This window comes from Cyprinodon tularosa, unplaced genomic scaffold (genome assembly GCF_016077235.1).
Source record: "Cyprinodon tularosa strain WSP-4 unplaced genomic scaffold, ASM1607723v1 ctg208, whole genome shotgun sequence".
Lineage (NCBI taxonomy): Eukaryota > Metazoa > Chordata > Actinopteri > Cyprinodontiformes > Cyprinodontidae > Cyprinodon > Cyprinodon tularosa.
The window spans coordinates 418605-445866 of record NW_024038770.1 but is presented as its reverse complement, the minus strand read 5'-3'; the positions used below and the strand labels follow the sequence as shown (position 1 = coordinate 445866).

The 27262-nt window shown below is 38.8% G+C and overlaps 1 protein-coding gene across 3 annotated transcripts in view; it reads right to left on the bottom strand.

Annotated features, from left to right (window-relative positions):
- Window positions 1-27262, bottom strand: part of lingo1a (leucine rich repeat and Ig domain containing 1a) — a 185262-nt gene that overhangs the window by 20424 nt on the left and 137576 nt on the right. The window contains exon 1 of one of the 3 annotated variants that reach the window (XM_038285189.1): window positions 5537-6133. The exons of the other annotated variants lie outside the window; for them this stretch is intronic. The gene's annotated coding sequence lies outside the window, so the exon portion shown is untranslated. Of the gene's footprint in view, window positions 1-5536; window positions 6134-27262 lie in introns of those variants that run through there. 3 annotated transcript variants of the gene reach the window in all.

The window sequence follows — 27262 nt, the reverse complement described above, 5'->3', positions numbered from 1 at the left end:
GAAACTCACCCAAAGTATATTTTGTGAAAAATGCAATTTCACCTCTAGAAGGAGCCCCTAGATAGCTGACTAGACAGAGGCAATGGAGTCGAGACCACTTGCAATGCTCCGAAACACTGAACTCGGTAAATCTCTGAGAGGTATTTTAACTGCCATTACAACAGCAGGGTGGTTCTCGTATTGAATTCTTTCTCCCACTTATGGAAAAAAAATCATATGCTCTGTTCAAGAGAGGGTGTGTAAATTGAGCTGCTCTTGTCCCACAATTGTGTTTCTAATCACTACTGAATGCATCGGTTTGACATCACACTTTCAGCAAAAAAAAATTAGCAGCCAAACCATTGTTACTGTAGTGCAATTTATGAAATCTCTTCCTGGAAATGCAAAAATCTAATGAAGCATTAGCAATTGTAATTTTAAAATGAAAAGAAAAAGGGATCTGAGTGACTGAGAATAACTTTAGTTATGCTCACATACTGTACCACATGTACAACATATGGCTGCAAGCTGTAGAAGATTAAAAGTACAGAATGTGTTTTACCCTGGCAGGGCTAACTTGGGTGAATTCCATTGAAGTTCTCAAACTCCAGGCCTCGTTTCCAAGCTGCCAGTCAAATGCCTTCTAGTGCCTCAGTCTGAATGATTTACAGCCCCCTAGCAGATTATCAGGGCAACATTAACTCAGTCATTGGAAAGATGGAGAAGTGAGTCTTCCTAGAAACAGAGATGCCAGAGTAGATACTTGTTAGTCCCTATGCTGTGAATACTAACACTTATAACATATGGACAACCCCAGGCCTGTCAGCTTGTCCTGTACCTTTTATACTTAACAGATCTTCTAAAGATCTTTAAATTGATTAAGTAAAATTTCTCATTCAGTTAAGTTCAACCAGCTGAAAATATGAGGTGCTTGAATACCTGCAAACAAAAAAGACCTGTCAAGATCTGGTGGAGCTTTTACAGTATATAGAACTAAATTTGTATGGTTAGTGGGAGCCCTTGTCATCTTTTGATTGGTACTTGGGTTTCACATTGGGGAGGTAATAAAGGTTCAGTATCTGGACGACAGGAGAGGTTTTGACATGTGAACCGTGTAACATGTGGATCAAAGAAACAGCCTTCCAGTTGAAGGACGCCCACTCTATCTACTGACCTACAACCCTTCCACGCAGCATATCTGGAGTGATAAATTTGTCGCTGCAGTAGAATTAGTTAATGTCCAAGTGTGCAGGCAGGGCACTGGCGCAAAGCTGACAGGAAGAGTCTGTTTCTGTCTCTTTTCACTAATCAACACTTACCAGAAATGCTTTACTTTTTGATTGCACATGTTGACAGGTTCGCTACACATAGTACTTTGTCTAATCTGCTTCTTTTTGTCATTTATTGCTGTATCTAATACAACAAGCCCAATGTTTCTCACAAAAAGAGCCCATATGCTATAGGAGCTTTGTAGGTGGAACAACAGCTGTTGTTAAAGTCTATGAGCTTTGTTGCTATGTGAAACAGGACACAAGCATCTGCTGTCTCAACCAAAATTACTGAGGTTAGAAGACAAAAGTCTGCTTTTAAGCTGTCTGTGGGATTTAAATCACAGTGGGATTTCATTAATAATGACATACATTTTTAAAATAAGAGGATATAGAGAATAGCCATCATAAATGTCAGTGATTCACAAAAAAACAATTGCAGCCTTTCTATATCTTTGATACGTAAAGAAAAATTATAGCCACGCAACAGTAAACCATCTAATGCCACCACCTGCACCCGAAACTACTGTTATGGTTTACAACAGTTTCTGTAAAGCAAACATCATTCTGACAGCGATATAACTTTCCTTTAGCCTGACAGCTGTATCAACTTGTATCATCAATTATGCCTTGTCACTCTGCTGTAATTTCACCAAAAGTCAAGTAAATATCTAACTTTTCAGTCTGGCTGTCATGCCTTTGAAAACACCAAAGATTGTAGCCGTGATTTTTTTAGGCCTTGAATTTATTTTTAAATACTCCAGAAAAAAAGGAAGATTCAGATGAAGCCTCTACATGCGTTTGCATTATAACTTAGGTAGGAATAACTGAAATCTGAATGGACATCTGCCTGAAGGGTAACTCCTTATTTTACCTTAGTGTTTTTCATTTATTTATTAAAGGTAATACATTACAAAAAATTACATCAGATTTAAATCTGTCAGTATAAGAACTGTCTAGATGTAAACTATCATTTTAGGTATGTCTTAGCTTTAGCTAGAAGTCCAGCTCCTGATTATGTCAAGTAAGCTTTCATTGTTGATGTAAAACGCTGCTGTCACAGTCTGAATTGGTATAAATAACTTATGCTAATGTATTTGACATTAAAGGATTAAGGGAAATTAAATTTTAATTAAATAATTGATTTCTGATGGCACAATGATCGGCACCCTGATGGTACCAAAGGCCACGTGAAGGGCAAATCAGGAACAGGGTTGTCTTCAAACACAGCACTAGATTATTAGCATATCATGATAATCCCAAGAGAAGAAGGAATTTTGTTAAGAATTTAACAGGAACTCCTTGACTCGATTGGCTTCTCCAACGCAAGACCACCAACACAGTAATGCAAACTCTCATATTTTAATGAATATATCTAGAATTTGATTAATATAATTCAGCAATATCCCAAATATAATTTTATTATTTATATCATATAAATATAATACAAGAGTGGCATGCTGTAGTAAATGTAGTCACTTTCATTTATAACAAGAAGTAATAATAGGATAGTTCAGGTTGCATTAAGTAATGCATCCATTTTTATGTTTGCAGATGTGAAAGAAGAGAATTCAACTTTATTTTTATTACACTGTCCCAAGAACAAAGCAACGAAATGTAGTTTGCATTTATCAAGAAGTGCTCTACAGGATGTAAATATTTATTTACATGTACACAGACACTATATATGGACTTTAAATTGTATACATAAGCAGAGAGTAATTGTAAGAGGCTATAAAATAAATATTATAACTATATACAGATTATACAGTAAAGTTAGGATATGGATTATATAAATATATTAGTGGGGTTATAATAAAGGAAAAGCAAGGAAGTTGTGAACCTGCATGCAAAGAATTTTTATTTTACAACAATCACAGCTGTTCCTCCTCCTCTAATGCCATTGACATCCACCAAGGACAACGTCAAACAAGAGCTCTCTTCTCCCTTGAATCAAACGACCACAGTGATCTCATTGATGGGCATTTCATGCAGATGCAATCCAGCCTCAGGCATTGCCAAACCAAGACACTGGCATCAAGCGGATTGGCATCTGACTCCTTTTAAAAACAACATAATTGGCGTCCCAAGTGAGAACTCACAGCTCTGTGTCACCGTAACATCATGTAGGTAGAGTGGTCTCACAACTGGGAGCTAATAAACACCTTGTAGCTGCAGTAGGTGTCAGCTTTGCACCCCAGATGAGAGTGTCTCCAGGAGACATGAGAACATGTCATAAGCAGGCATTAGCCCACTCGCTAATAACACTGCTGGTCATTTTGTGTGGCGGTGAGAAACGGAGAGGCTGTGATCAGTCACCCAGCTCTAACGTTACCGTCCACACCACCACCACCCACTCTGTCTCGCCTGCTCCGGTCTGCTGTCAAATCTACGCTCAAGCTGATTTCTTCCATGAATTATTAATGCAGCGCGCACTCAGAAGCTGCTCTCATTGTTTTCCTTCTCCGTTCTGTCTGTATATGATTTGATTACTAATACACTTATATCTAAGCATACCTCCCTGAAACGTGTTAAGGCGCATGATTTTCCTGTGATATCTGACGCTCTGCATTAAACCAGCCACTATGTGGAGGTTCGGGTTATTGAGAGCATTGATCAACGGGCCGTAATTCAATCTGGGATGTCCACAGCAGGGTAATGCTGTAGGATAAGTCAGCCCTTTGCAATATGCCACCACCTACTGCGGGGCAAAAAGGTGAATCCTATTGATGGCACTAGATAGCCAAGGTCAGCTGCTGCACATTAATTAGATGAAGGCACCCAGTGGGCCGATCACATCGCACAGCGGAGAAATCCAAAGGAAAACTTAAAACCAGGTGACATGAACCGACCAGCAGCAGATTAAAGAAAACAATCAGCTTGATGGGGTGACGTGAAAGCCGGTAAACACAAACACAGCATAAAACAGTCACTTTTATAGGCCTCATGGAGGGAAAGAAAAGGAGTACGCCACACCCTTGCCCCTGTCTCCATGTGATACCTCAAAGTGTATCATCTATCTATTATATTGGATTGTGGGTTGTGATAAAACTAGAGAGGCTGCTGCTGCTCCTCTATCCTCTCCCTCCAGTTATTTATAACATATAAAGCTACAGCACTTTATGAATAACCGCAGGCACAGCCTGACACAGCCTTTAATACTGAGCTGCACAGGGTTTTGTGTGGATAGTATACTTTTCTTTCTTTTGAACATAATATACACTCATAAGGGGAAGACTGAAATATTAGAAAATCAGAATCCACTGTATTACATATATGTATATGTGTGTCTATCCAAGCAATGCTGCCTTGAATACCAAACAACAGATACACTGAGTGCACAAGTTTCTTCCTGTGTCCCATATTGTCGCAGCTAGAGCTATATATAGACCCCTGCTGACTGTCATTCCGTTCAAAACAAAGAGTCCCAAGTTAATTCTGTGGAGAGGGAAATATCTGCAGAATCCAGATTGGGTTTTTTTTTCCCCCTTCCCAGCTGCCCGTTATAACAGATACGCATCGATTGCAGATGGATAAGAAGAAAACATGCATTCAGGGATGGATCACGACTTGCACACAAGGAGAAATGTTATCTCAGCAGAAACAAAGGTGTTGGCAAATAAGGGCTAGATTAAGGTAACGCATTGCAATTGTAACTCTCCAGCATTTCCCCCCACCAACCCACCCACAGACAAACACAAACACACACCATCACACACAGGTTCTCCATTCTGCTTCCCTCACAGACTCTCAGCCAGTCTAAATCGCGGGACAATTAAATTTGATGAATGCTTTAAGCTTTCACCTTACACACAAGGGCACTATGTGCCTGGAAAAACAATAATAAAGAAAAAATAATAAATTATGCACTGATCATAAGTAAAACATGGATTTAAAATCAGTGTGGTTTAATGTTTAAACCTACAGAGGACGCACCTAAGCTCAAGTCCTTATTTTCTGTGGTCTATTTTCTACAGGAGAGCTTCTATCCTGACCAACACAGGTTTAGTAAAAATCTTTAGAATATATGTTTGTCTTCCAATCTTACATTGCAGCGAGATCTGAGTTTTTTTTCTCTCCAATTCAGGAATATTTTCTTTAAATAGATTTGGCACCATTATACAGCCATACCTATGTCTTGGCTGCGCGCCACATTAAGCCGCATTGACAAAAACGCAAATCCCCAAAAAATGCTAATCCATGGAAACGTTCTTATTAATAGAAATAGCATTAAGCCTTCCAAAATGCATTTTTTTTTTTTTTTTGATATCATCTTTACAGATACTCACCTGCGACAGCACTCACAGCTTCCAAGCATGCTTTCGCATCTCTTCGCGACGGCAACTCCCAGCCAGCCACCAGCGCTCAAATTGAGACGCACTATCTCAAGTCCATCCCCCGCCTTTAAAAGACGGCTTTCATAAAACAAACTGAGAGGAAGCGCTGACCGCCTGATTTCAAACGAATTTCTCCACAGCGACCGCAGCTCTAATGTACGTTTCAGTTGAAAAAAAGCATTCCCCCCAAAAAAATAAATAAACCGCTCCTAGTGAGGCAGTGATGCTGATGGGACTCCCTCCTCTGACCGCCCCGAACAAGTCCGAAAGGATGCTGGTAATAAAAAGGAGGCAGGGATGCAGATGACAGGTTATCGACTCCTACGCGCGGCTCCTCTGTAAGCAGGCAGGCGCGCGGCTCCTGGATGCGGTCCCTCTTCAGCCACTGCGCTCTAAGCAGCACCGTGTTTGCGCGCGTGCGTGATTGTGTGTGTGTCTTTGTGGGACTGACTGTCGTCAGACGCAGAAGCAATCCGCCTTGTTGGAAAGGAGGGTTGGAGATGATCAACGGAACGCATTCTCTGCCCGGGATCCAACTCGGTGTGCGTCCCTCTGTGTGTGTATGTGTGCTGTAAACTGATGGATATGTTTGTGTGGAGTCTGTGTTATTTTCTGCTGTAGTTGTCTCCAGTCCGTTTATTTATTTGTTATGTTGTGTCTGTTTTTTTAAGGCTGTTTCCTGTATTTTTACGCACGTAAAGTGTAATAACGCAAACGATCGTATCTTTTAAAAACACCCACAAACACTGTATTTAAATGAAATGTTAACTGAGATTGAAAGGGGCTGATAGATGGGTCTGTTGGACAGTTGTAGTTCCTAATTCGAAGGCCTGATGGCGCTGTGAGCTTCAGGTACAACCGTCTTCCCTCCTTTCCAAGAGGCGGGCCCTGCGGAATGTTGTCTAACACATATCTGATCCCTTATCTATCCCCCTGCGAGTTTATAAAGGGGGTCTCAGGCACCGTCGGGGCAGAGATTGCAGAAAAGTGTTTAAAGCAAAGAGAGTAAATATTTCACACGGTTAAACTCCTGTTTCTCTCCCCCCGTCTGTAATGTGCTCTGAAGTGAGAGAAGAGCACATCATTGCTCTGTAATTGTCATAATAGGGGACGTTCAATGTCACGGATGGTTCTTAATGCGCAAAATTTGACTTTAAATAAGTTTTAATGTCGTTATACGGGAATCAAATAGTAAAGATTCATTTGCAATTTCTGCTTGGGGTTCTTATTGATTAGAAAAGGTGTTAGGAGGGCAATGAGAAGATTTTTTTTTTGTAGATTTCTTCTGATATGTTAAGATGAGCTGCTGCTCATGGAACTTGAAAAGTTTCAAATTCTGAATCACCAGGCTGATGATGTTGATAAGAGTTATTTCAAATATTTCTGCCCACTGTGCATACGATTCTGCTAATTAACTACTTTAGGGAACTAACAAAATTCTGTAAATGTTTGTAATAATAATAATAATAAATGTTATGTAAATCCATGTTTTTGTCCTACAATGGGGGAAATTTGCTTTCTGCCTTGTGTGGCGCCCTGGGCTCGAACTAGGAACCTCTGGATTCTGGAAGTGCAATGCCCAAACCACTAGGCTGCCAAAATATGAGTAAAAGTGCTCTTTTAAGGTATTTTTTTTATAGCACCATCATGTTTTTTTACAAGTTACAACTTGAATTCTGAAATTAATTACAGGACAATGGAAATTCCTTTTTTACCCTTTTCAGACAGGTTTTATTTTCATTTTATAACTCAAAATAAGCCTTTTTAAAAAAAGCAATTTAGCAGTATCCTGCCATAATTATCCCATTTGGTTAAATATCCCAGTCATAATGACACATTCAAAAGTTTACAGATGTTTTCCTAAGAATTTGGTCATATTCATTTACACTATTAATTGGGTTAAACATTTTGCATTGGTGCATTCTATTTAGTTCAATTCAGTTTAGTTTTATAGCACCAGATCACAATATATGTCATCTCAAGGCACTTTGCATTGGCAATTCAATCACATCACACAAGGAGATTGGTTTCCTTTCGAAGAAAACCAGCTGATTGTCTTCTCTGAGTTGCAGAATACACCTTATAGATGAGCTTGAGGCAATTATATTTGTTTCCTTTTTGTCATTGACTCTTCAACAATCCCTTATACCATGCACACATGCAGTGACAGTGGAGAGGAAAACCACCCATTTAGCAGAACCAGGCTCTATGTGAGTGGCCTTCGATGGAGGTGATTTGAAGGTTCAAAGGGAAGCAGACATGCAAAAAGAAGCAGCTATAAACGAGGTAACAGTTAACCAACACCACAGGTGACAGTGTCTAGAAAATAGCAACCAGCAATGGTATCAAGGTTTTACTTTATTGTATCTGTTATACTATATCAGTTGGTTGTGCTGTTTTTTTTTACATCTCTCTTTGCAGGTGATGAAGCAGACTGAAGACATTTTATCATTGTCTCCCTTTCATCTCCTCTTTCTTTCACCCTTTCTGCTTGTTTGACTTTCCCATTTAAGTGTTTATATAATCTGAAATACTCCCTCAATTAATTATAATAAAGCTATTTACGTGCATAAATCAAGTGGAACACTATGGCGAAAGCTGTACTGCTCCACTTGTGAAAGTAAAATCTGTTGGGCTCTTTTTGGAATCAAGACAGTAATTCTTATTGCCACATTGCCAGACAGGACAATGTATTGAAAAAACCCCAAAAACAAATAAGGAAAGGCTACTGGAATATTACACCATGGATGTTTTTGTCTCCCTTGTATCTTAAAACCCGCTTCAAAGACCCTCAGGACATCTGGGATCGTTCAGGCATCACAGCGACATGTGAATGTCATCAGCATCAGTTCACGCATGGCCAAGGCAACCTTGCACCTTTCCACCTCTGACCGTTAAACCAGTCCTTAGGGGAGGAAGGCGTGAGGGCCGATCTGACCATTTTTTTGTGTGTTTTTTTTCTAGATCAGCACACTAAAAGATCAAGATCAAAACTTAGCTGCAACAAAATACCACAGACTGCCCATTTAGGCTTCAGCCCAGCTGCCTGTTCCACTTGTGAGCGCAAAATTGAGAATAAATGGTTGAGAGAACCCTTGAATTATTATGTTTGGCAACACGTTTCATCTGAGCATGCATGTCACCCAGCAGCTGCTCAATAATCCCTTTTTATCATCAGTATTTTTGCAGAGCTGGTGAAAATTTGCTTAAAGTGGTGGAAGATGAGAGCACCGTTCAGAGTAGTAAGATTATAGCAGAGAAAATTAGCTTGGGTACGATGCACTTCATGGGAGGCAGGAAAGAGGCTAGGTTCACGGTCTTTATCCCTGCCTGCCTCATTGCCATTCACTCCACCCTGCTAAAAGCTCCAAACAACATCAGAGGTAACAATGGATACCTGTGATGCCAAAGGCTTGAGAGCTTCCCATTCAATTCAATTCAATTCAGTTTATTTATATAGCGCCAAATTCACAACACATGTCATCTCAAGGCACTTTACAGTTCAACCAGATCATACAGTCAAATTGATACAAAGTTTTCTATCTAAGGAAAACCAGTTGATTGCATTGACTCATTGACTCAAATACAATCCCCCACACTAAGCATGCTTGTAGCGACAGTGGAGAGGAAAAACTCCCTTTTAACAGGAAGAAACCTCCAGCAGAACCAGGCTCAGTGTGAGCGGCCATCTGCCGAGGCCGACTGGGGTTCAAGGAGACAGAAGCAGAGATACAAAAAGCAGCTGTAAAAGGCGGCCCCGTCCAGGAAACACACAGCCAGGCAGACGAGCTCCAAGGCAGCTCCCATGCCAGAGGACGAAGAGAGCACATCCACTCAGTCACGGTCAGAGAAACAGGACCACACTGGAAAACAGGCCGATCTCCAACATCTATTAACAAGGGTGTTGATAGAAGCAGCACAGCTGATGTTTTTTTCCAGGATGACATCACAGCCAAACAGGAACAGACGAGGCAATTAATAATTAATTTTGGTTGTTCCTCAGCTGCAACAAAGATATTTTTTTTGCTGTGTTGGGAGTGACTGTGCTCTGTCACATTGACACTCATGACTCTCGGATACAAAATTAAATGAATGGAGGTCCGAGAGAAAAAAGGCAGACAAAAACTATATAAATGGCTTAAAACTGTATGACCATGACTATTATTAGAACAGTCAGTTCCTCAGATTCCTGGACAGTTACAGAACACATTTTTAGAACTAGTTAAGATTTCCAATTGTAGCATATTATACTTTTTTTGGTGCACATAACAGTCTGAGGCACATGACAAGATGCACGTGACAGATGACAATAGGGTAGAGTTTGAGAAATCTCTTCACTGAATCCTATGCGATTTCTGCAACTGCCAGAAAGATGGAGAACTATTGTACATATAGGCCTGCATCAGGGAACAACAACAGTGAAAAAAAATGTAAATGAATATGCCATTAGACAATTGCGTATATGTCTCACTCTATGACTGAAACTTGAAATACATATGCTATTGAAATCAATAAAATATAGACTACATAATTTATTCCATTATTTAAATCTGTTCGATTTACCTAAATTTGAGTTAACTATATATATATATATATATATATATATATATATATATACAGTTGTGGTCAAAAGTGTACATACACTTGTAAAAAATCATAATGTTATGGCTGTCTTGAGTCTTCAATAAGTTCTACAACTCTTATTTTTTTCTGTGATAGAGTGATCGGAACACATACATGTTTGTCACAAAAAACAGTCATAAAATTTGGTTCTTTCATAAATTTATTATGGGTCTGCTAAAAATGTCACCAAATCTGCTGGGTCAAAAATATACAAAATTTGTCAACTTTGGTGATGTAGCGAGTTGTGTCAATCAAATTAGCTTCATGTCATGGCCTCTTCACTTCTTCTAAGTGATTCTGATTGACTACAGCTGTTGACTTCTCATGAGCCCATTTAAATAGGGCTCATTTGACCCAGTGATTAGACTCAGCTACAAAAGCTACAATGGGAAAGTCAAAGGAACTCAGTGTGGATCTGAAAAAGCGAATTATTGACTTGAACAAGTCAGGGAAGTCACTTGGAGCCATTTCAAAGCAGCTACAGGTCCCAAGAGCAACTGTGCAGACAATTATACGCAAGTATAAAGTGCATGGAACAGTTGTGTCACTGCCACGATCAGGAAGAAAACGCAAGCTATCACATGCTGCCGAGAGGAGATTGGTCAGGATGGTCAAGAGTCAACCAAGAATCACCAAGAAGCAGGTCTGCAAGGATTTGGAAGCTGATGGAACACAGGTGTCAGTCTCCACAGTCAAGCGTGTTTTACATCGGCATGGACTGAGAGGCTGCCGTGCAAGAAAGAAGCCCTTGCTCCAGAAAAGGCACCTTAAGACTCGGCTGAAGTTTGCTGCTGATCACATGGACAAAGATAAAACCTTCTGGAGGAAAATTCTCTGGTCAGACGAAACAAAAATTGAGCTGTTTGGCCACAACACCCAGCAATATGTTTGGAGGAGAAAAGGTGAGGCCTTTAATCCCAGGAACACCATGCCTACTGTCAAGCATGGTGGTGGTAGTATTATGCTCTGGGGATGTTTTGCTGCCAGTGGAACTGGTTCTTTGCAGAAAGTAAATGGGATAATGAAGAAGGAGGATTACCTCCAAATTCTGCAGGAAAACTTAAAACCATCAGCCCGAAGGTTGGGTCTTGGGCGCAGTTGGGTGTTCCAACAAGACAATGACCCAAAACACACATCAAAAGTGGTAAAGGAATGGCTAAACCAGGCTAGAATTAAGGTTTTAGAATGGCCTTCCCAAAGTCCTGACTTAAACCCCATTGAGAACATGTGGACAGTGCTAAAGAAACAGGTTCATGCAAGAAAACCATCACATTTAGCTGAACTGCACCAATTCTGTCAAGAAGAGTGGTCAAACATTCGACCTGAAGCTTGCCAGGACCTTGTGGATGGCTACCAAAAGCGCCTAGTTGCCGTGAAAATGGCCAAGGGACATGTAACCAAATACTAATGTTGTTAGTTACTTATGTGTTCCGATCACTCTATCACAGAAAAATAAGAGTTTTAGAACTTATTGAAGACTCAAGACAGCCATAACATTATGATTTTTTACAAGTGTATGTACACTTTTGACCACAACTGTATATATATATATATATATATATATATATATAGTACTGTACATGTTTTATTGGTGCAACCTATGTATTATACTACACATCATATGTCGAAGTATGAACCTTTAACATGAGCTTCCAAACTCTGTAACGATTAAAAAATGCGGCTAACCATTAAAGATGGTTCCCACTAACATCAAATCAAAGAGGCATTTCTCAGTTTTCTTCTTGACTGAACTTTAATCTTCTGTAGATCAAAGTCTACTTTTTACTCAATACTAAACTGGATAAGGAATCTTAAAAACATAGCTTTCCAAAATATTGCAAAAATCAGAAGTTGTAATCCTTCTTGTAAGATGAATTTATTTGCTATACACCTCATAACTTGTTTAAAGATGATCAACAACAACCTCTAAAGAACCTACAATGAAAGTTCTGTCTGAAAGTATTATTTCAGATTTACGCATAGTAAGCCTTTAATTTATATTATATCTATTTTGGCCTTATTTTTTCTGTGGTGAAAAAAACAAAGCTTATTTAAAAAAATGTATATCCTCTCTAATTGGGTTTAATATAAACAGCAGCAACATTATCTATTCAGTTAATCCCAAAAGACAAATTTATGCTGAGGCAGATTGTGCAACACGGGAACTACATCTAGCCTTGCTGCTAGGCTATCTTTGTAGCAAGTGAATTATTGGAAAGCGCAATTCTCTTGTGGCTATAAAAAGAATTCTTTTATAACTTCGACTGCACTTCCTTAAAGAAAATCAAACAAGGTGAGTGATGCCTCTTTGTGTTGTGAACCTGTGCTCAATAAATTTGTTCTATTTAAGACTGTTCTGAAAGAGAGGATTTGGAAGAAGGAGTCCTCTTATATCCTTTGAGAAAGAAGACACAAAAGGCAAAAAATATTTTCCCATGCTGAGTAAGCACATTTTGTGGGTAAATGCAGACTTAACAATAGTCCAATATATACAAAATCTACAGTCACAGCAACAATTTATGATGGTCTTATAAAATATTATAGTGGTCTAGAACAAAATTATGTGCTCATCATTTTTTCCATACTTCAGTTCTCCTGGTGAGGAGCAGTTGACAACCTATCATCCTGCAGAAGCAGTCCTGACAGCAGGTAAACCCTGTAATTCCACTCATGCATAAAGGATGTGTTATTTTAAACCCCTCCTGCTTGGTCATGTCAGTGATATGACAGTTTTTCACAAACTGTAAGGTCCTAAAATATCCCTCCCTTGGAAATATCTAAAACGACTGACCCTGGCACAGAAGTATAACAGTGTTAATTTTCTGTGTAGACAGAGGATCCATAATTTATACCATCCGCAGTTCCCAGCTGGTAAAATTGCATAGGTTTTTTAATTGGGTTCAGGTCACATGACCATTACTGTTAGATCATCCTGCATCCTTTTAAAATAGATAGAAAAATATGGAAATTGCAAGAGCCATATTAAAGGCTCCTTTAGATTTATTTCTAATTTAGCACAGTATTTGCAAATGCATTCCCTGCTCTGGTACAGCAAGACCAATCAGTTTTCCTTTCCTTTGCCATTTGGGATCTTCTTAGCACTCATTCCCTAACAGCCACTACCATTTTTTTTTACCTATTTAATGCAGCATGCCTATCTTTCTACCCTTTAGACTGACTTTTCTTCGCAAGAAAAGTTAATTATTTCCTGTTTAAAATCTTCAGTGTAAATGTTTTTGGTTTTTTTTTCACCGCTTGTCTGGATACGAGCAAATTATCTTGTCAACAATATGACATATTGTTCCTTCATATTTGTGTGTTTGTGGATGAGATGGGATTCTAGTGTCTGACAAAAGGAGACTACTTGCTTAGCTTGTCATATCTTTAGTAAAAGAACATGCATTTATGTTGATTTGTTTTTGATTATATGTTTCTGTAGCATTTTTCTATATGGACTGGGACATCAAATGTCCAGGTGAGTTAGATCTATGGAAATGCTTCTGGCGCTTTTTTGGATTCATGCAGCCTAAACCTAGTCCTGGGGTCTCATTTATGAAGGATGTGTTCATAACGTCCTTGCAACGGTTGTGATCTATAAAAATATATCTGATGGTAAAAGGTGTGGTCCTCAGGCAAACCTGTCCCCCACATGTTAGAGACAACAGAAATTCCCAACTTAAATGTGACATGAGGAATATTGCAATTCATTGCTCTCAGATTATCAATTTCATTCAATATTGGCATTAATATAAATTGCAGTGTGATATACTTTATGCCTTTAGCCCCATTATGCATGAAGACCTGCCACATGAATAGCAAAACACCTAAGAGGCAACTTAAATCATACTGTAGTGCGGCAAATGTTTTGAATGCCCACATGACACCTGCCTGGAGAGGTGTTCGAGGCTCATCCCATAAGGCGGAGGCCCGGTGGACGGCCCAGGACACACTAGAGGGAATCTGTCTCTCGACTGGCCTGGGAACAACTCAAAGTTACCCCAGAGGAGCTGGAGGTTTTTTGGGGGAGAGTAAAATCAGGGAGTGCTGCCCCTGTCACCCGCTCCCAGATAAGTTGAAGACAACAACAACAATTTAAAGACTATTGTGACATTCATGTTTCGTACTGTATGATGGATAACTTAAAAATGAGAAAATTAAGAAGGAAAGCATGTTTCATGGCTCACCCAGACTTTCTGGCCCATGATGAACACTGAGTTTTCAGCCAACCAGACTACAGTCTAATGCAGTAGGATTGCTCTTTATGATAAACTGTGGCCAAAAGGATAGTTGAGTGTCCATGATTCTAAAGAAGCATTAAAATAAATCCCTCCCTGCATTTCATTCACAACATATACTGCCTCATCCAGTCTGTAGAGCTTGCTTTTACCACACACCTATCAACATTTGACCAAATATGCAAATTATGATGATTTAAATTTGTGAATTTTAGGACAGCCAATAAAACTTTCCTCGCTAAATAATTATCAGCAGACCCTCTATAGTCCAGTACAGTGCAACATACACTAAGTCTGGGTTTTGCTGGTGTTTAAGACAAGTTCTCTAGTTTACTTTTTGGTAAATGCCCTAAGCACCACTGCATCTGATCTCTCATTTCTGTTGTGGGTCTCATCATTGTTAGAGACCCACCACAATCAGGTTTTCTGCAAACTTCACAACCTTTTTTTTTTTTTTTTTTGGATAGCAAAGAAGTCATGTGTTAAGAGATAGAACCTCTGTGCCTCAAGGAATATGGTTGTGTCCTTTCTCAACCTCCCAATGCAAAGAAGAATTACCTCAGTTTAGCAGTACAGAAGTTTTGTAGTGAAGTAGTGGCCCAACCTGATGGGTAATGATGCACAAGTTTCGGAGTTAAGAATGCAGTTTTTGGAGCAATCATTCATCCTCTTTGGATCTTTATCAGATAATTATGTTGGCCACCCTACAGTCATTCTTTTAGAAGCCATTGTGTCCTGCAGACTTCCAGGAAAAGCTTATTCAAGGAAAAACACTTTTATCTATTCAAAGGAAATGCTTCTGACAGCTATGCAATAATAGGAACCATAACATTGTCTATCTTTTTCTGAGAACTTTCTCTTTTTTTCAACTCAAAATCTTTACATGACATCCAGCTTTTGAGTCAGTTATAACTGTGCACATCTTCTCCTGCTCCAGTTAAAGCCCCATCCTCTTGACTTTATTTAAGTTTTTACTTAAAAATGTCTTTTAACCACCTTGTTTTATTCATAAAGGATCAAACTTCATATGTAAAGCAGACTGGCACCTCAGTAGTGTAGAGCATATGCATCTAAAAGCCTGTAGTAATTTCCCTGAATGTACTTCGGGTCTGAAGCTCCTTCACTGTTCTTTGGAATACTCTATCATGGAATTGTCAACCACGTCCATGTTAAATGGATCCATTCTAGCAAACAAATGAATGGTTATATTCAAGATCAATTTAGTGGATATGCAGACGTGACCAACATTTAGCTCAACTCAGACGCCAATGGCAACTCCACATCAGGTGAAAAAAGTTGAAGAAGGGAAACACCTTGTCAAGTATGAGTGCGAGCTACAAGTACAAGGAAATGAGTGTTGCAGTTCTGTGTTTTGCCACAGGTGGCATCATCATTACAAAACTCTAATTTAAAAAAATTTAGATCCCCTAATTATGGCAATTTTTAACAGACAGCTAATAAAAGCTAGAAATTTAAAGTTCAAATTACTTATAGTTCTAATTTGATAGTATGTACAACATTAAATACATAACAAGTGAAAAAATGTCCAGCATTTTGTTGTTTATAGCATAAAATACTTCACTAAAATAGCAGACAACCTAAAATTCCTCATTCGGTCACGTGACACACTGAGGGATGCTGTGACGTCAGTATAGTAAGGAAGTAGTCATATTAATCCAGTCCATATTAATTCATCTTTGTTATGGATTTTTTTTATCCTTTAATGAAGACAAATATGAAGCAAGTCTTAGTGGTTTTATTAATGCTTGCTGGTTTTATCACTGCTGCTAAATGTTCTTTGATCTTACGCAGAGCCGGTAGAAGTTCATTATCTTTCAGAACATTTTCCGTAAGGTTCTGTGTTTTTATTAGTTTAGACCAGAGTCTAAGGTTTTATTTGAAGAGGGTTCACAGGATTCGGATTGGTTCTGTGGTGGCTGGGTTCGGTTTGGTTCTCAGCGTGCTTCTGCGGCCAGGCATGAAGGCTGACTGTCAGTGTTGGAGTCCTGTGTGCGGTGCTGGCGGTTCTGCATAGCAGGCTGTGCAGCGCTGCTGTGCCTGGGCAGGAAAGGCGGTCCCTTGGTAAGAACATGGCCCTTCATGCTGTCCGGGTGGGAAACATTGCCCTTCGGATGTGGTTTTTACCTGGTTCGGCTCATGGCTGTAGGCTGGTGGGGTTCGAGCTGTGGATCTCCTCATGCGGTAACTGACTTTTATCCATCATGGTTCTTGTTGTTCTGGAGGCCGGACCATAATGATATGGAAATCCGCCTGGAGCTGCGGCTATACTAAACTGTGCAACTAGCTTGGGTTCATTGTTTTATTAAATAAAATATTTCATAAAAATATAAACAATGCTTTGAATCAGCTTTATTGCCATCAGGAACTTTATTAAAACTACACAACATAAAAACTAGCCATTTGGAATATTGAATCCAACTGATGCTGTGAGAGAGCGTTTGACTACACTGACGTCACAGCTGAGGATCACTAGAGAAATTGTAAAATTGTAAAATTCTCTTGATTTTTATTGCTTGGAACATTTTTAGACCAGCCACATAGAGAAAAGAAAGGATTATATACCATCACACAAGGTAGAACTGCTCTAGACGCACTCCTTTCTATTTGACCTTTAAGTTTAGAATATAAAAATCAAACAGATGGAGGACAGAATCCAAAAATGTGATCCTAATTTAAAGTATTTTTCCTTCCTAAAGGTTTTTTTTTTTTTTAGGCTAATACGTTAGGCTGCAGTTTGATGCAGTTTTCCTTTCATTGTTAGTTATTCAGATTAAAGATGGGAAAGATCTATAACTGTTACATGTTAAGGGTATTTTTTTCTATTTAGGACAGTTCTTCTGTCAGGATGAGACGTTATCATCTTCATCATGTACATAACAATTATTTGGAATAAAAATGGGAGCACCGAAAGAAGGGATAATTCTTAAAATTGAGCTCTGTCTCTGTGCATTCAAAATGTTCTTGATCTAGAACACTGTAATATTTTGATATGGCTGGAGCCAGAGATGTCTCCTCATGTATGATTTAATGATGTCAGATGTGATGTGGCAGGCTGCATGTATAAAATGCTTCTTTAACTGATATTCTGGGCTGACTTTCTGAAGAAGCCAGCATGGTGGTAACTGCTGCCATTTGTAACCTGAGCCATTTCTCTGGTCTGAGTAAGATTACAATTTCTGTTAAAATCTGTTGTCACGTCTCATAGTAATTTAATACATAAACCTTATGAAGTGTTATTTAAAGTGTTTGTTCTGAGTGATATCTTCCCAAGAAAAGCCGGAGAGAAAAAGCTTAAAGATTTATACATAGAGCTTTCCTTTTCACTTTTTATCTTAATATAAAATCTGACTCTTCAAAAAATTTTTCCACCTGGTAATAATATTAGATTCTTTAGGTTGTATTGTAATATCCACTCTAACAGATATAATTGACATCTGCTCTCAGCCTTCTGTAGATGAAGAGAGAGTCAACCATTCAGCATCATTCACAGAATACTTCTACATGTACAATCATATAATGATTACCAGTGTACGAGATGTTTTAATGTGACACACACTTTCATACATATATATATATAGATATATCAACACATTATTTACTAACAGTTTCAACAGTTCCAAAATGGTGATTGTAATTTTAAAAAAATTGTCTGTAACTCTAAAAAATGCCTCTTCTCTAAAATGCAACCCTCTTTCATATAGCTAGTACATTGAAGACCTATCTATACTTCAATGTCTGTTCATTTGCAGGCACTCAGGACCTGAAGGGAAAATGAGATTAGGCTTTTTGGGCTGTGCAATCACTCAAAGGATCAACATGGATTTAGCTGTCAACAATTTGCCAAAGCTATGGTGGCAGCTATAAAGTGATTGAAATCTTTCTCTCCTTTGGATAGTGTGATGGCAGTGAGAATTAGGAGGGAGGGAGTAACCCCTAAAATTGCAGTGAAGAAATGATTACCAGTGTACACTACTCCCAATACCATTTCCCTCCACTGCGGTGTGAAAAACAAAGGGATGGGATTTGATTCAGGTTCAGATTAGATTTGTGTGCCTGTGTGTTTCTGTGTTCATGTGGCCCAAATGTTTGTTGAGACTTTCCCGTGTACTTGTGTGTTACCCAAAGTCAGAGTGATGGCAACATCTTTTACAAGAAGATCTGATGTCAGGAAGACATTGTCCCTGCACCAGGATGACAGACAAGAAGCTCTGGCAATGGATGGTGCTCCGTACTTGGAAAAAATAAATAAAACTGAGACCATAGTTATAGAGGCCTTGAGCAGAAAATGTGCAGGAGTGTGAGGTCAAAGCCCTGCTCGTAATAACCTGTTTACAGGAAAAAGACATTTGTCTTGTTGGCAAAACAAGATCCTAAATAACTCTTTCAACAAAATGAAGGAACCTCTACAGTGGATGATTACTAAATGTGTGTTTTAGTGATTCTTAGAGAAAAGTGTTAGTTTTTTTTCATTAAGAATAAGGCACATTCACATAAAAGAGTTTGGAATTGATCTACAGGTGAGATTAAATTTTCTACAATTCCTTACATGTTATGGTCGTAGACTTATTTTATTTATTTTGCTTTTATTCTTATAATGCTAAGTAAACTCAAGTATAAGCAACTGCCTTCAGAATAATTTCTCTAACATAAATTACTTATTCTTCCAAATTAAAGTTTATAAAGATTGGATGTGCTACATTAAATCATCATCCCTTGTTTTTAGGGTAACACAGTAGACTGTGGTTGGGCAGGTGAGTGGGTTGTGTTTCTAAGAGATTAGGTCTGGGTTAAGCAAGGGTCACACCAGTTAAGTCTGACTTTTTAACCTCCATGCAATTTAGAGAGCTACGCAAAGGGTGAGCAGATCCCAATCTGTACAGGCATCTACTGATGAGTTGTTGTGGTGTGGCAGTTGGGGTCTCCACATTGCTCCTAATGCGTAAGGGGAGTTAAATTCAAGACGTTTGTAGACTTTTTTTATGCCACTTGAAATGAAAGATTAAAACCAACTTCATAATAAACACAATAAATGTACCCAAATTTTTATTTTAGCATAAACCCTTACTTTCTGGCCCTGTAGAAATATTTCCTATTTTAAAAACTTTCCATAAAGAAAGAGAGCTATAAAACACACAAATAACTGGTATTTCTAACAACTACTGTACTAAATTCATGAACTTTATTTCCACAATACCTCTGCTTTCTTTGTAGGCATACTGCCAAACATTATCCAGAGATTTGGTGCTATTGGCGCTGTTGTTGATGTCGAAGATGGCTTTGAAGGTTGGATCAGAACTGAGAAATAACTGCTGCTTCTCGGTAACTTGATTTCAACGCTTTGTGTTTCATGCTTCATATGTGTGACTCCACTGCCTTCATTCCCATTGTACCCAGCTTTAATAGCTTCTTCCACAAAATACACTGTGCCTCATATACATTCCATGGTATTGGTTTTAGCCATGCGGAAAAGTCTTGGCTGGATAACCAATTTTTCTTTGAATTTATGTGGTCCAGATGTTGTCCAAATAAAAAGCTAGTGGCGCATCACCCCAAGGTCTATCCGGCACATAGTTTTTATTGGTACCGCTATTGGGACGGAACCAATAATGGTTACATTATGCCGTTCAGTAAATGTAAAAAAAAAAAAGTTGTCAATTATTTTCATGTTTGATATGGATTACAAAATAAAACCCTATAAATGACGTAGTAACAGTTTGAAGACTATGAAAGACCAATTTAAGAGCTTATAATACCAATTAAAGGTATAGAGGACAATCTTTTATTTCTGGGTGGATCATCTAAATAAGTGGTCCTACTATAAAGTTCACTATATAGTCCCCGCTTTATATAGTGATTGAGGGATTTTAGGGGTTAGGACGGACATTCGGGCACAGTAAGCTTCTATGAGCTATGAGAACAGCAACTTTTAAACAGAGCGTGCATGAGGAGAAACAGGATCATGCATGCTCTCCCATGCATTTTATAGGTGAGGAGCGGGTACAGGGTTGTGCATGTGCTTTTTTTTTTAAAGTGGAGAGGGTGGGTCTTGCAAAAAATCCTCTACAAAACCTTTAAGGCCATAGTTTTATATTGAAGAATTCAATGCCTTTTAACTCTTTAATGATCCACAGGAACACTGCTCTAGGATGGGAGGACGGTAGCTTCCCTAGAAGCTAAACTAAACCACAGATTTCTTCCTGCAACATGATGACCTGCTGAGGGTATGCTAGAATAAGGACATAGTGACCCACCCAGAAATCATGGAAGTGTCAGATGCAGGATCAGCACAAGTTGACTGTTGTCTGGACTGCGTCTTACTGACCCTGAGGAAGGCCGGAGTTGAGGAGGCCTGGTACTTCAGTGATCCACAATGGGGAAGTGCTCTCGACAACCGGGTGTGCCTTAAAGGAAAATGCCAAGCTTGCTTGTCCTTGGCATAAGGCTCATACCTCTTGGCCTCCCTTCAGAAAACTCAAAAATGGTAATTATGTCCATTCCTGCTGTGGGTCCATTTTGGTCACAGTCTTCTGTCAGGAAATGGTGGAACAGGACCCAAAATGCATTGCAGAAGAAGGAAGGTTTAGTGAACACAATCTGAACCAGGACACTACAAGACAACCAGGTCTGAAATTTGGATTGAGATTGGATACATTAATGAAAGAGAAAACAAATTAACAGGGGACAACAACATAAAACCAAGAATCTAAGATGTTATGGTACTTTATCATTTGTTATTTTCATAATTTTATTGTTTTTAACTTCTGTTCCTCAAAGTTAAGGAAAGGCTAGCTACTTAGGGTGTGCTATAACATTTTTCTTCCTCCTATTTTCATGATCATTTTTTAGATAATTATCATCTTTACCTCCATCTCCATGGCTTTGAACCCCAGCTTTATTTATGCCAATAGAACATGCAATCAGCTCATTTAAATTGGCAAAATCAAATCGCCTTGCATGTCTTAACATTGGACCAGCAATGTTTGTAGATCGACAGTAAGAGGCCCACTTAGTACTGTCATGTACTAAAACAAAATTACATTGTGCCTCCAAATCTCTGAAATTCATACCCTATGTGTAATTGCTACTTCCACTAAATATTTTGTGTATGTATGTCTTTTATGTATATAAATATATATATGCATACCGTATTTTCACGACCATAAGGCGCACCGGACTAAAAGGCGCACTCTCAGTTATGTGTCCCATTTCTGTATTTAACACACACATAAGGCGCACCGGACTATAGGGCGCGTTTTTTATATACAGGTACATGTCCTCTACTACCTTTAAATACCTCTACTGCGTATTTAAAAATACAGCGGGGGCAAAACTGAGTATGACTGTGCTTTATTCATGTATTTATTACAAAGTATTAATCAAACCTGGCAGCTGGCCGTGAGACAGACACATCGCAGATGACACAGGGCTGTGGTCACTCCTAAATTAACTTAAAATCCTGAAACCTGCCGACGGAATTTGTTCGCTTTTATTACCGGTATCCTGGTGCCTGCAGCTAAAATTATTTAGATGAAAAACACCTGCCAGCAGCCGCGGTGAACGAAAGGATTTCTCCTGTCGGCGCACCGCTGGTATGTGGGGGTCTGAGCGCCTCCGACAGAAATAGATAATCTGGATGAACTGACTGCAATTATTAAGTTTTCAGGTGGACTTTCTCACTTAAAGACATATTAAAACTACTTTATTCCAACTGATCACAGCAAATATAGCTGCAAGATTTAGATTATTTAGATGAAAAAACACCTGCCAGCCGCCGCGCTGAAGAGGAGGAGACGCGCCCACAGGCTGCTGTTGAATTAAGCTTTCAGGTAGAAAAATAGAGCGGAAGCAAACCTGAGTATGATTGTGCTTTATTCATGTATTTATTACAAAGTATTAATCAAACCCATCAAAGTCATCATCCTCTGTTATCCTCAGCATTCCTCTGAATAAAACAGCTGTGCTAAATCAGACATGCCAGTTTCCCCTTCTGCGCTGTCAGTCACTTTCCGTGCAGCGCAGCTCCTCAGAAATAATGCCGGCTTTTGCGAAAGCTTGAACAACAGAGCCAGCAGACACAGTCCATCTACAATCCATCCGCAAACGGTGGCGTAACTTGCCCGGCGCTGCCTTCCATTTATCATGAAACTGTGGTCTCAGTCTGTCATCCATCGCTCCCACGCCGCTCGCAGCCTTACTGTGAACGGCCGCTCCACACCGATGTCGAGCGGTGGAAGTTCCTTTGTCAGACCCCCGGGATAACGGCGAGCACAGCGTTCATTTGATTCATCTTTTTTTCACATCGGCTGTGAGATGGGCACGCAGCGATGGTGATGCGTAGAAAAAAGCACCTGGTCTCCTCACATACACCTGCCTTTCATCATCTCCTCATTCATCCAGCCTTTTTCATTTGCGTTAATATCATATGTCATCAGAGCGCTGTCTGTCTCCCAGCCAGCTCCCAGATCAGCTTCTCTGATTGGTTGATGCGGCGCGTCCAGCAGCAAAACTTCAATTTTTCCATCTGAGCAGCAGCAGCGCGTTGGCGGTGCATCAGATGCTTAAACGCTCCCGACGTGCTGCACCAAAACGCGCTGCAGGACCTTTTGCTGCACCTATATGCGCGTCAACCATTGACTTTGCATGTAAACTCGCTGCTTCTGCTGCACCTGCTGGGTCCGGTTCACACCGATGTCGAGCGGTTGAACAGCGAGCACAGCATTCATTTGTTTCCCCATGTTTTTCACATCAGCTGTGAGATGGGCACGCATGGAGTTACATATTAACAGCGATGGTGAGGGGTGGAAAAAAAACACCGGGTCTCCTTACATTCAGCCACTCTTTCATCATCTCCTCAATGAGGTGGTCTCAAAAGTCGCAGTTACAACACACATAGGGCGCACCGCACCAAAGGGCGCACCGCACATTTTGAGGGAAAAAAAAGACGTTTAAGTGCGCCTTATAGTCGTGAAAATACGGTATATTCTTTCTATCCTTATTGTATCCCGCTCTCTTCCTTTTAATTTTATGCCTCATCTCTCTCCCCATTCCACTTAAGATAACCTTAAAGTAATGTCTCATAATCTTTGTTTCTTTTGGCTTGTTTTATGGTTTTGTTTTGTTTTTTGTTATACACATTTAATTTAATCAGAGCCTCACAATGGAAACCACAATGCTCAATTTGTAAAAGTAAATCTGTTAGGCTTTTCCTTGGCACTAAGAAAATAATTTTCAGAGCTGTAATGACAGATAAGATATGTTAAAAATAAATATGTACAGACATTTTCTGTTATAAAACTTAAAGGTGGCTGCATTATGCTGTAGGTAAACTGTTCTTCAGGAGGTTCAAAGAGCTTCGACTTGACAGTAAGACATGTAGATCTAAATATAAGGCAATCCTCATGGGAGTAAGGGGGAAATGTTTTAGTCGCAGTTTGAAGCGCTGTAAAGTGTGTATGGTGTACTTGCACAAAACCATTTTATGTTACTTGCATGTGAGACTGAAGGACAGTGTCATTGAGAAAAACAAAAAAAGATATGTTGATGCAGAGGAGGAAATCAAATAGAATAGAAAAGAAAGCAAATTTGAAAGGATTATTCAATATCATTTGGACCCCTGTGATAGATTAAAGCTCACGTATTCAAAGACATTGTGTTTTGTTCAAGGGTGGAAGTGACTTTGCCAAGACATCATGAGATAAGAAGCTAACTATTATTAGTTTAATGGGAATGATAGTCTGCCCAAAGCAGAGTGAGTAAGTGGTGCTGGAGCATCATTTTTCTTTGCTCTACACATTCCACTAAGCTGAGGTTAAATAGAAGAAAGAGGAAACTGCATAGTAAATAGTTTTTTGAAGAAAGTTTTACCACTAAACCCAGTTTACTGTATCAAAAACGCTTGGTGATAAACGAAGGTCTAGTTGCAGTTCATCAGAGCATCCGTTCTCGAAAATCTGTCTTTTTTATGTATTATAAAAAGCTTGCTGGAAATGATAATATTTCATTGTCACACATGATTTATTTGATAAGATCTAGAAATGTCATTTCAAGGAGTCCGCTTTTGTAAAACTTGGTTACTATTGTTGTAAAAATACTTGTGAAGAGAAATACAAATCTGTTTATTCCTCTTTGAAGCTTTTATAGAATAGGCACAGACAATATCTGAACTTCTAACGGAGAGCAATTTGTTTTATCATTGTATCCTGATAAATATGTATTAGTTTAAGCATACTAGGAAGAAAAATTGAGTTGTTCTTCACACAAACACCTGCTTCGATAAGGCTTTTCTGACTATCTCTATTCTGCAGTTTTTATTTGTTCAATCTCTAATTATGCCCTCTCTGCCTTTTCTCCTCATAGTAGCTTTGCCTCGTCTGTTCCTGTTTGGCTGTGACACCATCCTGGAGAGAAATATCGGCTATGCTGCTGCCATAAACACCTTTGTGTATAGATCTTGGAGCTGTGCCTTTTGTAAGTGTATTCCTGTTTCTCTGACTGTGACTAACTGTATGGCTTCTCTTTCATCCTCTGACATGGCAGCTGTCTCAGAGCTTGTCTGTCTGGCTGTGTGTTTACTGGACGGGGCCACTTTTGGAGCTGATTGACAATAACCCTTTTTATCTCTGCTTCTACTGTATCTGTATGCCTGCTTCTGTCTGCTTGAACACCATTCAACCTCGGCAGATGGCTGCTCACACTGAGCCTGGTTTCCTTTGGAAGTTTCTTCTTGTTAAAAGGGAGTTTTTCCTCTCCACTGTCGCTACAAGCATGCTTGGTGTGAGATATTGCTTTTGAGTCAATGAGTCGATTCAATCAGCTGGTTTTCCTTGGAAAGGAAACTTTGAACCAATCTGACTGTATGATCTGGTTGAATTGTCTCTGTGAAGTGCCTTGAGATGACATGTGTTGTGCATTTGCACTATAAATAAACTGAATTAAATGTAATTGTCTTGAAAGTGTTTTCTTCGCGTCAACATTCAGATTGTGCCAAGATCATTCTTGCATTAGTCTTGTGTAGTGACAGCAGTTAGAGGAAAAAAAGATGTCTAAATATTTGACCAGAGCAATTAGGAATACGAAATCATTCTATCTTTGAATAAACTAAAAAAAAAACAAAAAAAAAAACACACACCTTACAGTTTCTAGATAATTCTAAACCAGTTTTAAAAATTACAAGAGGATGGTTTTCAATCAACCTATTAGCCTCATAATAACAGACTACAATGCCTTGTATTCACACCTGTAAACTTCATTTTTGAAAGATCCATAACACTGCGAAGAACACAGCATCCCCAACTTGAAACATGCTGTGGATATGTTTTTTTTTTTTCCACACCGAGCCTGGCTTCCTCTAGAAGTTTATTTTTATTAAAAGGGAGCTTTTCCTCTCCACTTTCGCTACAAGCATGTTTAGACTTAGATTTATTTTGTCATTTTGTATACATAAGTGTATATAAAAATAAATTTTGTTTAAAACAGCTCTAGACAATTTCATTTTTTGAAGTGCAGCCTTGAAAACCGTAATAAATACATAAAAAGTAATATAAACATATGACTGTATATTTACAGTTCTAACATTAATTTTTTTCTTTATAAGCTTAGCGAGAGTGATTGCATTTGAGTTAATGAGTCAATGCAATCAACTTGTTTTCCTTAGATAAAAAACTTTGAATTAATTTGACTGTATGATCTGTTGAACTGTAAAGTGCCTTGAGATGACATGTGTTGTGAATTTGTGCTATTTAAATAAACTGAATTGAAACGAATTGGTAGCTGTTCAGAGTTGATGAGGTAATGGGATGTGCTGAATACAGAGTAATCCTGTTTGAAAAACAGGAAACTGGGATAGAGGAGGCACAAAGCAGCTTCCAACATGGCAGCAACCTGCCATGTGTAAATAAATGTGTGACTGACCCAATAAAGGCCCATGACCTTATCTGATCTGCAGCAAGATCTATTTGCAAGGACACTTTATTGTACTTTAGAGAGCTAGAGATAATTGTAAAGGAGAATTGAAAAAATATATATACAAACATATTTTCAAGGAAAAAAGGAAAAGGAGGAGAAAAAAGAGCTTATTTTTGACCCACACACATAAGCAATCACACATCTGAGTTCTTTTCCATATATTGTTTAGAATACAGTTAAAAAAACTCAGAGAACTACAGCTTCTCACAACATTAGCTAAAATGTTTCACTGCTTTGCTTTTATTTAAAAAAAAAACTAAGATTGCCCACTAACAGCACCAACTTACAATATCTCATCAAAAATATTTCATCTCCTTGATCAAAATGACTCTAAAGTGTGAAATTATAAAAAATCAGAGCAGTGCCAGACCATTTACAATTTTGTCAAAGAAATTCAGAGCTCAATGGTCAATATCCTACAGTAATGGTAATGTACTGCTTTTTTTGCCCCAGACTTTTAAAGTCTGTTTATATACAGATATACAGAACACCATCCCAGTCTGTCCCAGGAGGTGACACGATAGAACATTAGTGACAAGACCATTGTATAAGCTAATGTCTAAAACATTTAAAATTCAACAGCTTCAAATGACACAAAACTCATATGGGTGAGTAGAACATGATGTAATAACATAAAATCAAGGGGCCAATGTTGAAAAAAAAAACAGTGTTCCTCTTTAAGTTGTGTTTTTCATAGGCTGCTTAAAATCCAGATTTGACTTCCAAGATATTTCAATTCAGTGACTAAGTCAGTTGTCTAGGCAGGCACATCTATACCAGTGTCATCAGCATACATCTGCAGATTTACATCATCACACTGTTCAGTAAGATCATT